The sequence below is a fragment of the Tupaia chinensis genome, unplaced genomic scaffold (genome assembly GCF_000334495.1).
Source record: "Tupaia chinensis unplaced genomic scaffold, TupChi_1.0 Scaffold000074_1, whole genome shotgun sequence".
Lineage (NCBI taxonomy): Eukaryota > Metazoa > Chordata > Mammalia > Scandentia > Tupaiidae > Tupaia > Tupaia belangeri.
This window is the reverse complement of record NW_006159534.1, coordinates 3,930,983-3,937,700: the sequence shown is the minus strand read 5'-3', so window position 1 is coordinate 3,937,700 and position 6,718 is coordinate 3,930,983. Positions and strand designations below refer to the sequence as shown.

Below are 6,718 nucleotides of genomic sequence, written 5' to 3'. Positions count from 1 at the left end.
CAAAACCTAGCTGCATAGTCCCAATTTTATTAATCCTGTATGCAAATAAAAGCAAGGCCATTGCTGAGATGGGGAGTTAGGAGGGAGAGGGCAGGAGTAAGTAAGAGCCTAGAGAATGGGAGAAAATTGCAGGTAGCATCTGCAGGGAGAAAGACAGCAGCATCAGGGGACATCAGATGACTCTGCTGGGGAAGAAATAGTTATGTATTTCTCTAGTCGTCAGCTATGCAATATAGAAAGAAGTGGAAAAAAGATGGCTGGTGTTTCTTGGGATTAGAAGTCTGCAGAGTGAACAAAGCATAAAGACAAAATACAAGTTGTGTAACATACTGACAAGATAGGCCCTGATGAGACGGATTGTGGGTTCCAGTGGGGCAGGGGGGAAATGGGTCAAAAGGAGAAGGAAAGGAAAGAGGGTGAAAACCCAACATCTCGACAGAACTGGAAAACAGGGATTGTGAGAGAGGGGAGGAGGTGGTATCAGAAGGGAGTTCCGGAAGGAAGGAAGATTCAGCTGGAGGTGGGGCCAGATGGTGGTGCAGTGATAAAACACAATGCTTTGCAAGGCTGACCCACATGAGGAGGTTCCATGTTTTTGTCTGGAGACCTCCCTGAGTTTGCTGGGAACACATGATCTGGGCTGACTAGCGCTGGGATGAATCATAGCATCAAGACCCTGTTGGGGGTGCTGCCTCTCTTATCTGTTTTTCTCTTGCTCACTCATGAAAATAAACTTAAAGAAAAAAATAAAAAGGATTTAGCTGGTGGCTTTCCTAGCACTCTGGAGCGTGATGCTGGCTCTGCCCCCAAGCAGCAGAGTGCTACCTCCTGGCTCTCCTCCCATTTCCTCCCTGAAAAACATCAAGCTGCCAAATCTGCAGTGGCTAAAGTAGCCCACCCCACCAGCTTCTAGAAAGTCTGAGATGAAAAGGGTTAATTAGGAAATATAATGCCCTCCTCAAGCAGGCTTAGCAGGGCTCTGCAGCACATTTTTAAAGCAGTTGTCCAGCTTATAAAATGCACAGACACATAATAGCTGCTATTTCTCTCTCTCCCACTTTTCTCCCTAACATCCCACTCTCTTTTTAGGGAACAATGTTCCCTCTTGCCTGCTGCTATGCATATGGGTGGTGGTGGTGGGGGGGAGCATTTGATTCTCTAGCCTTGAAATGAAATCCATCTCTACTCCTGAAACACTCTAATTTACATTTGTTCCATTTTATCGTCATGGGGTCCTATCACTCATCAGTGTCTTCCTCACCTCCCTACACCTTTGTTTCTTTTCTTTTTTTCCATTTTCATTTATTGCTCATCCAATCAGCCATCATCTCTGTTAATGCTCTATTGGGAGAGCAGAGAAGGCTTGCCTTTCTGAGCTCTCGTTAAAGGTGAACTGTTGTTTAAGAGATATTCCATGTGCCATAGGTGATCCATCTGTCTTCAGTCCACCCACAAGCAGCATCTTTTGTGCCAACTTTTTCTCTCTGTAACTTCTGCACTAAGACGTATCTCTAGTAGCTTGATATCATGCACTATTGTGCTTGTAGCTCAGTGAGGGGCCACTTTAAAGTTATAATGAATGTCCTTAGTCACGGGGACATATGGAGACTCAGTGGGTGGTACCATTAGCTATAATGCTTGAGACAGATTTGCATTGCTTTGCCCAGAAGAGAAACTCCCAAATCAGAGAAATGTTTTGAGAAAATATCCCAGAACAGATTTTAAGATACTATACCATCAAACAAGAGTCTTCCTGTTCTTGATGCATTTCCCCCCCCCAAATATTTTCAGACATGCTTGTCATGCACAGGAGTTCCTGACATGTGTCTGCATGATCCTCTCCATCTATCACATTATCCCGTGATGGCCATCCTTGACCAGGAGTCCTCCTAGAACCAGGGTGGAACTCTCTCGGCCCTGTATTTAGGAAATTTGTTGGGAAAACAAAGACAATTTCCCTTCAATGTTTCATTATGAGTTCACATATTTCTGATGAACTCATAAACAAACAACTCGGTATACAGGGCAAGCTCCTTATCAGCCAGTGAACTATAAGCCACCCTCAACTTTCACAGCATCCTGCTCACCCTTCAGAGAAATGTCACCAGCTAATTAGACAACCTGCTTTCCTACCACAGGGACCAGAATAGATCGTGATCATTAGCAACTTGGAGGCAGGAACCACATTCTTTCTCATTGCACCACCACATGTTTGGCAAGATGTAGGCCTTCATGGCAGAACTGAGCTGTATCCACAGCTTGAAGGAGCCCAGAAGGTCACCCAAAAGATCATTTAGATTAGCATTTCCAAAAATGGGTTCCTTAGTACATTATTGACCAATGAGAGGTTAAAAGGTGGTCTGGGGAAGAGAAGGGTGCAGGGACTGCTAAATAAATTTGGAAACTAAGGTGATCAATGAAGTTCATATTTTTATTACTGTAGTGTGTCCTGCGTCTTTAGAGTTCTACTCAGCCTTGTGAATGACCAAAAGAAGGGCTAAAAGTGTGCATTGTATATGTGCATTGAACTCTTCACTAAGGCTCTGTCGATCAGTTTGGGAAGGGCTGATCCAGGCCAACCCTCTCATTTTCTAGATGAGGAAAAAGAAGCCAAAAGAGGAAATGATGTGCTCAGAGATCTTTGACTGAGTTGCTCACCTGTAGTTAGAACCTGGACCTCTGCTCGTAATGCTTTGTCCACAGAGAAGTCCCACATAGTCTGTTCCATCGCAAGGCAATAGGGAAAGGACCACACAGTGAACCAACTGTGTGGAACTGATGTCAAGTGCATGTTTTCAGCTTGACATTTCCAAGATTGCTGTCCTGTGACTGTCAAGATTACTCCAACCTTCCCCAAGCCCTTAGAGAACACACTTTCCCCCATGAACCATGCAGTTCCCAAATGCCTGATCTGTGTGAGAGGTCTTAACTGCCTTACGTCTTACTCGTGTTGGTCCGAGCCTCCACGTCACCTCAAAAAAGGGCAAAAGTGATCCTTACAGAAAGAACCTTTATGGGCAGATGCAAAACCCTGTTCTGAAACTGGGGGAAAAAATTAAATGCCAAGAAAAACAGTTAAACGTGCGTGGAACACTAGACAGAGAGGTGTGCATGTGATGGAGTGGGGGTGTCTTCTGAATCATTTCCCTAAATTTAGCAATGCAGCTTTTAAAAGAAAAATAAGACTTTAAGAACTGCTTCCCAGAAATCCTGTTATTTCTCTGCATATGTCTTACATAAGTCTGTACCACAGGCCTGCAGAACAGTCAAATGGGAAGGGACCGTCCTATCCTGAAAGAACTGTCAAGAGGAATTTTGAGTAGACAAGAAACTCGAGAAAACTCAACTTTTGACTTTTCTATCCATACATCTGTGAGTTGTGCTGCCTTTAAGTGATTCCCTCCTAGAATGTGTGTGAGGGGCGGGGAGAGGGGAGGTAATGTTTATTCATTTCTTCTTCCTGAACAGAGCTAACCCTGTTGTTAGTCACTTCCAAAAGCCTTATCATCTTTCTTGTTGAACTCACAAAGTAGAGTCTCTCTCTGCTATCTGCCCTCATTCCTTTTGCATCTCTCTACATTCTCATTTTCCTCTCTCTAGCTTTACCCCATGGATGGTTCCAGAAAGAGTTAAGCCTCCAGAGTTTTTAGATATAATTTCTTGGGCCAGGCGGTAACATGGTGGTTGAGACAGCTGGATCCCAGATGGCTAACTTTACAGTTTGAGTCCCAGACCTGGCAGCTTGAAAAACACACCAGGTACATGTGCCTCAACTCCTGAGAGGAGAATGGAGGAGAAGGGACTGTGGTGTGGTCATCCCTGCAGGGGGTGAGTTCTTACTTTTCTCTCTTTCTCTCTTTAGGAAGTGCACAAATCCTATAGCAAATTTGAAAAGAAAAGAAAAATAAATTATTTCTTTATATTTCTCTTCTAGCTTATATCTGGTCATTGCTTATATAATTTCTCTAAACTTCCTCTTAGCAAGTGATAGAGGGTGGCAGGAATCCTGATCATCAGTGCTAGGTGTTTAAATACTACATAGGTGATGTTATTGAAAGAGGGTCACATTTAAATTGGAATGAATATCCTAATGCTTCCAGCTCTACTCTGCTACCTCCACAAATGCCTGTGTTTGGGGTCAGCTTTGAGCACACAAGTGGAGAGAGTAAAAGTTGACATGGGGGAATGTTTTTCTAGAATTCTCTTTTGATGTCTTCTACCTGCCTGTACACTCATTGCAGCAGTTTCTCTCATCCAAGTCACCATTTTCCCTAACTACCCATAACAAAACCTCTCCACCAATCTACAATCCTACTTAATCTTCTTTTTGTTTCCCCCGCTGAGCTTCTAGAGACAGTCATAAGTCCTTGCTATCTGAAGGCCTGGAAAGAAGCTGATAAATAATTTCACAACAATTTATTAATAACTGATAATGACTTCCTCTATGACTCGCCTAGGATACTTCAGATTTTAATATGAGTGAGCTCATTAATTTACAAAATTACTAAAATGCCTTCTGTGTGTCAGGTTTTATTCTGAGGTTCAATTCAGATAAGGTCTTACTCATATTCTGGTGGGAAGGACAGACAAGTAAACAAGACCATTTGTGATGATAGTAAGTTCCATGAAGAGAAAAAAAAAACAGCAAGGAATTATGATGGAGAAATTTGGTGAGCTTTGGTGAATAAGAAAAGCTTCACTGAGGAGGTGACTTTCGAGTTGTCAACTGAATGAAGAAACAAGATCTAGGGGAAGTGTGTTCCAGGCAAAGGAAAGAGCAAGTTCAGAGTTCCCCAGTTGGGAACAACTTGGATAAGAACAGCAGGGAGGTATGGAGACTGTAGTGAGATGAATAGGTAGGAGAGTGGAAGAGAGGAGTCTGGAGAGGTGGGCTATGGTCACGTCATGTAGAGCTTTGTAACCTGTGATGGAAAGTTTGGATTTTACGTAAATGCAGTGGGAAGCCTTTGGAGAGATCTACAAGGGTAGGTCTCTGACACCTAATGTAAGTGTTAAAAGACCAGACCCTCAATAGAATGGCTCTCCAAGCTCTCCCTTGGATCTATTGCTTTAAGATTTCATGATATTTCTTCATGATGCCACTAATCTGGACCACATAAGCAATTGTCTGTTCTAATCGAAGAACAATGTCAACCTAGTTGATAATGATAAGTGTGGCCTATTATTTTACATTTTGGAGTATTAGACCTCGCCTTGAATAATTAAGCACTGTCATCCTGTGCTTTCTGTTGCAGACCATGCAAATTTCCCTGACACACTGGGTCTCAGGTCCTCTTCCTTTGCCACTTGAGTGGGTGAGTTCCTTCCTGGAATGACCTGCCTAGTTCAGAACTGGTAGTGCTTCAGAATCATGTGCCTTTCTGATTTTCTAATTTATATTTCAAATCAAGTAACATAATGATCCACCACAATGACTTACTGAGATGGAGATATTTGTCATCTTCTTTCCCCCTTTCTAAAACAGTAAATTTCTTATAGGCTAAAGAGCCAGAGCCATAGTATGATGTAATGGGTGAAACATGGAGACAGGAGGTCCCTGCATCAGAGGAACATAAATCGCTCTATTACAAATATGTACAGGTAGCTCTGCCATCCAGCGGCTGAGGCGCCCATCCTGACCTGGACCCTCACAGCTCCAACACTCCACGTGAGGTGTAGCCCCCACCTCCCCCCCACCCCCAGACTCATACTGGGGTTGGATGCCACAGCTTGTGCTTAAGTAAGAAAACACCTCACCAGAGACATTCAAGCAAAGGTCGGACAGCTACTTTCCCAGATCAAAAAGAAAGCTCATGCGTCAGAAAAGGTGCATACCTCAAGAATATGGCTGCACAGGTACCAGAACTGATCAGATGAAACAGTTGAAGGAATTTATTAGAACCTTCAGTAAACTTACAGAAACATGCTTTTTGGGCTGCTTTAAGGACTTTACAACAAGAAAAGTAAAACACGAAGAGATCACCTGTTTAGAACATTGCTTACAGAAGTATCTAAAAATGATACAAAGAACATCCGAGAGATTTCAGGAATATCATATTCAGTAGAATGAAGCCCTGGCAGCTAAAGCAGGACTCCCTGACCAACCACAATGGAGAGGTCCAGATGGATGGACTATCAGTGAAAGTATGCCAACAGCTATTGCACTGCAAGTGAGGATTCATCTGATAGAATTCCCTGAAAGCAGTAGTCACCAAGTTAAACTGTTGGTCACAACTGTCTGACAAATGGAAACGCTGGAGCAGCAAAATCACTATATACTTTCTAATCAAATTAGAAGGTCTTACTGTTAAATGAAAATAATACATGTAAGCTTTATTGAGGCCTTAAGATTCAGCAGCTTGGTCACTTGATTAGAAAAATAAATCATTGTTTCTTCAGTTGTGACTGTTAATTTTTAAGCAAAATATGTGTTCAATCATGTATGAGATAGAAAACATTTTTATTACTGAAAGTGAAACAAATGGAAATATCACTAAAGAATTGTTTATCCTATATGGCACCATAATATTTTGACTGGACTGTGAATACGTTGAAATGTTTTTAGTCAGCATCATCCTCCAAGTATTCCTGTTCATTCCTGTCTGCCACAAATTGCTGGTAAATACTTAAAATAGTTACTTGCTAAACAAATAAACAAAACACAACACAAATGTGTAAAGATAGAGGGGGCATAGTGGCTAAGGTGCTGGACTCCCAC

General features: G+C 42.4%; 1 pseudogene; it reads left to right on the top strand.

The window, feature by feature from the left end:
• The first annotated feature begins 5,873 nt into the window (after positions 1 to 5,873).
• Positions 5,874 to 6,065, top strand: LOC102495373 (mitochondrial import inner membrane translocase subunit Tim9 pseudogene; annotated as a pseudogene).
• Positions 6,066 to 6,718: the final 653 nt, after the last annotated feature.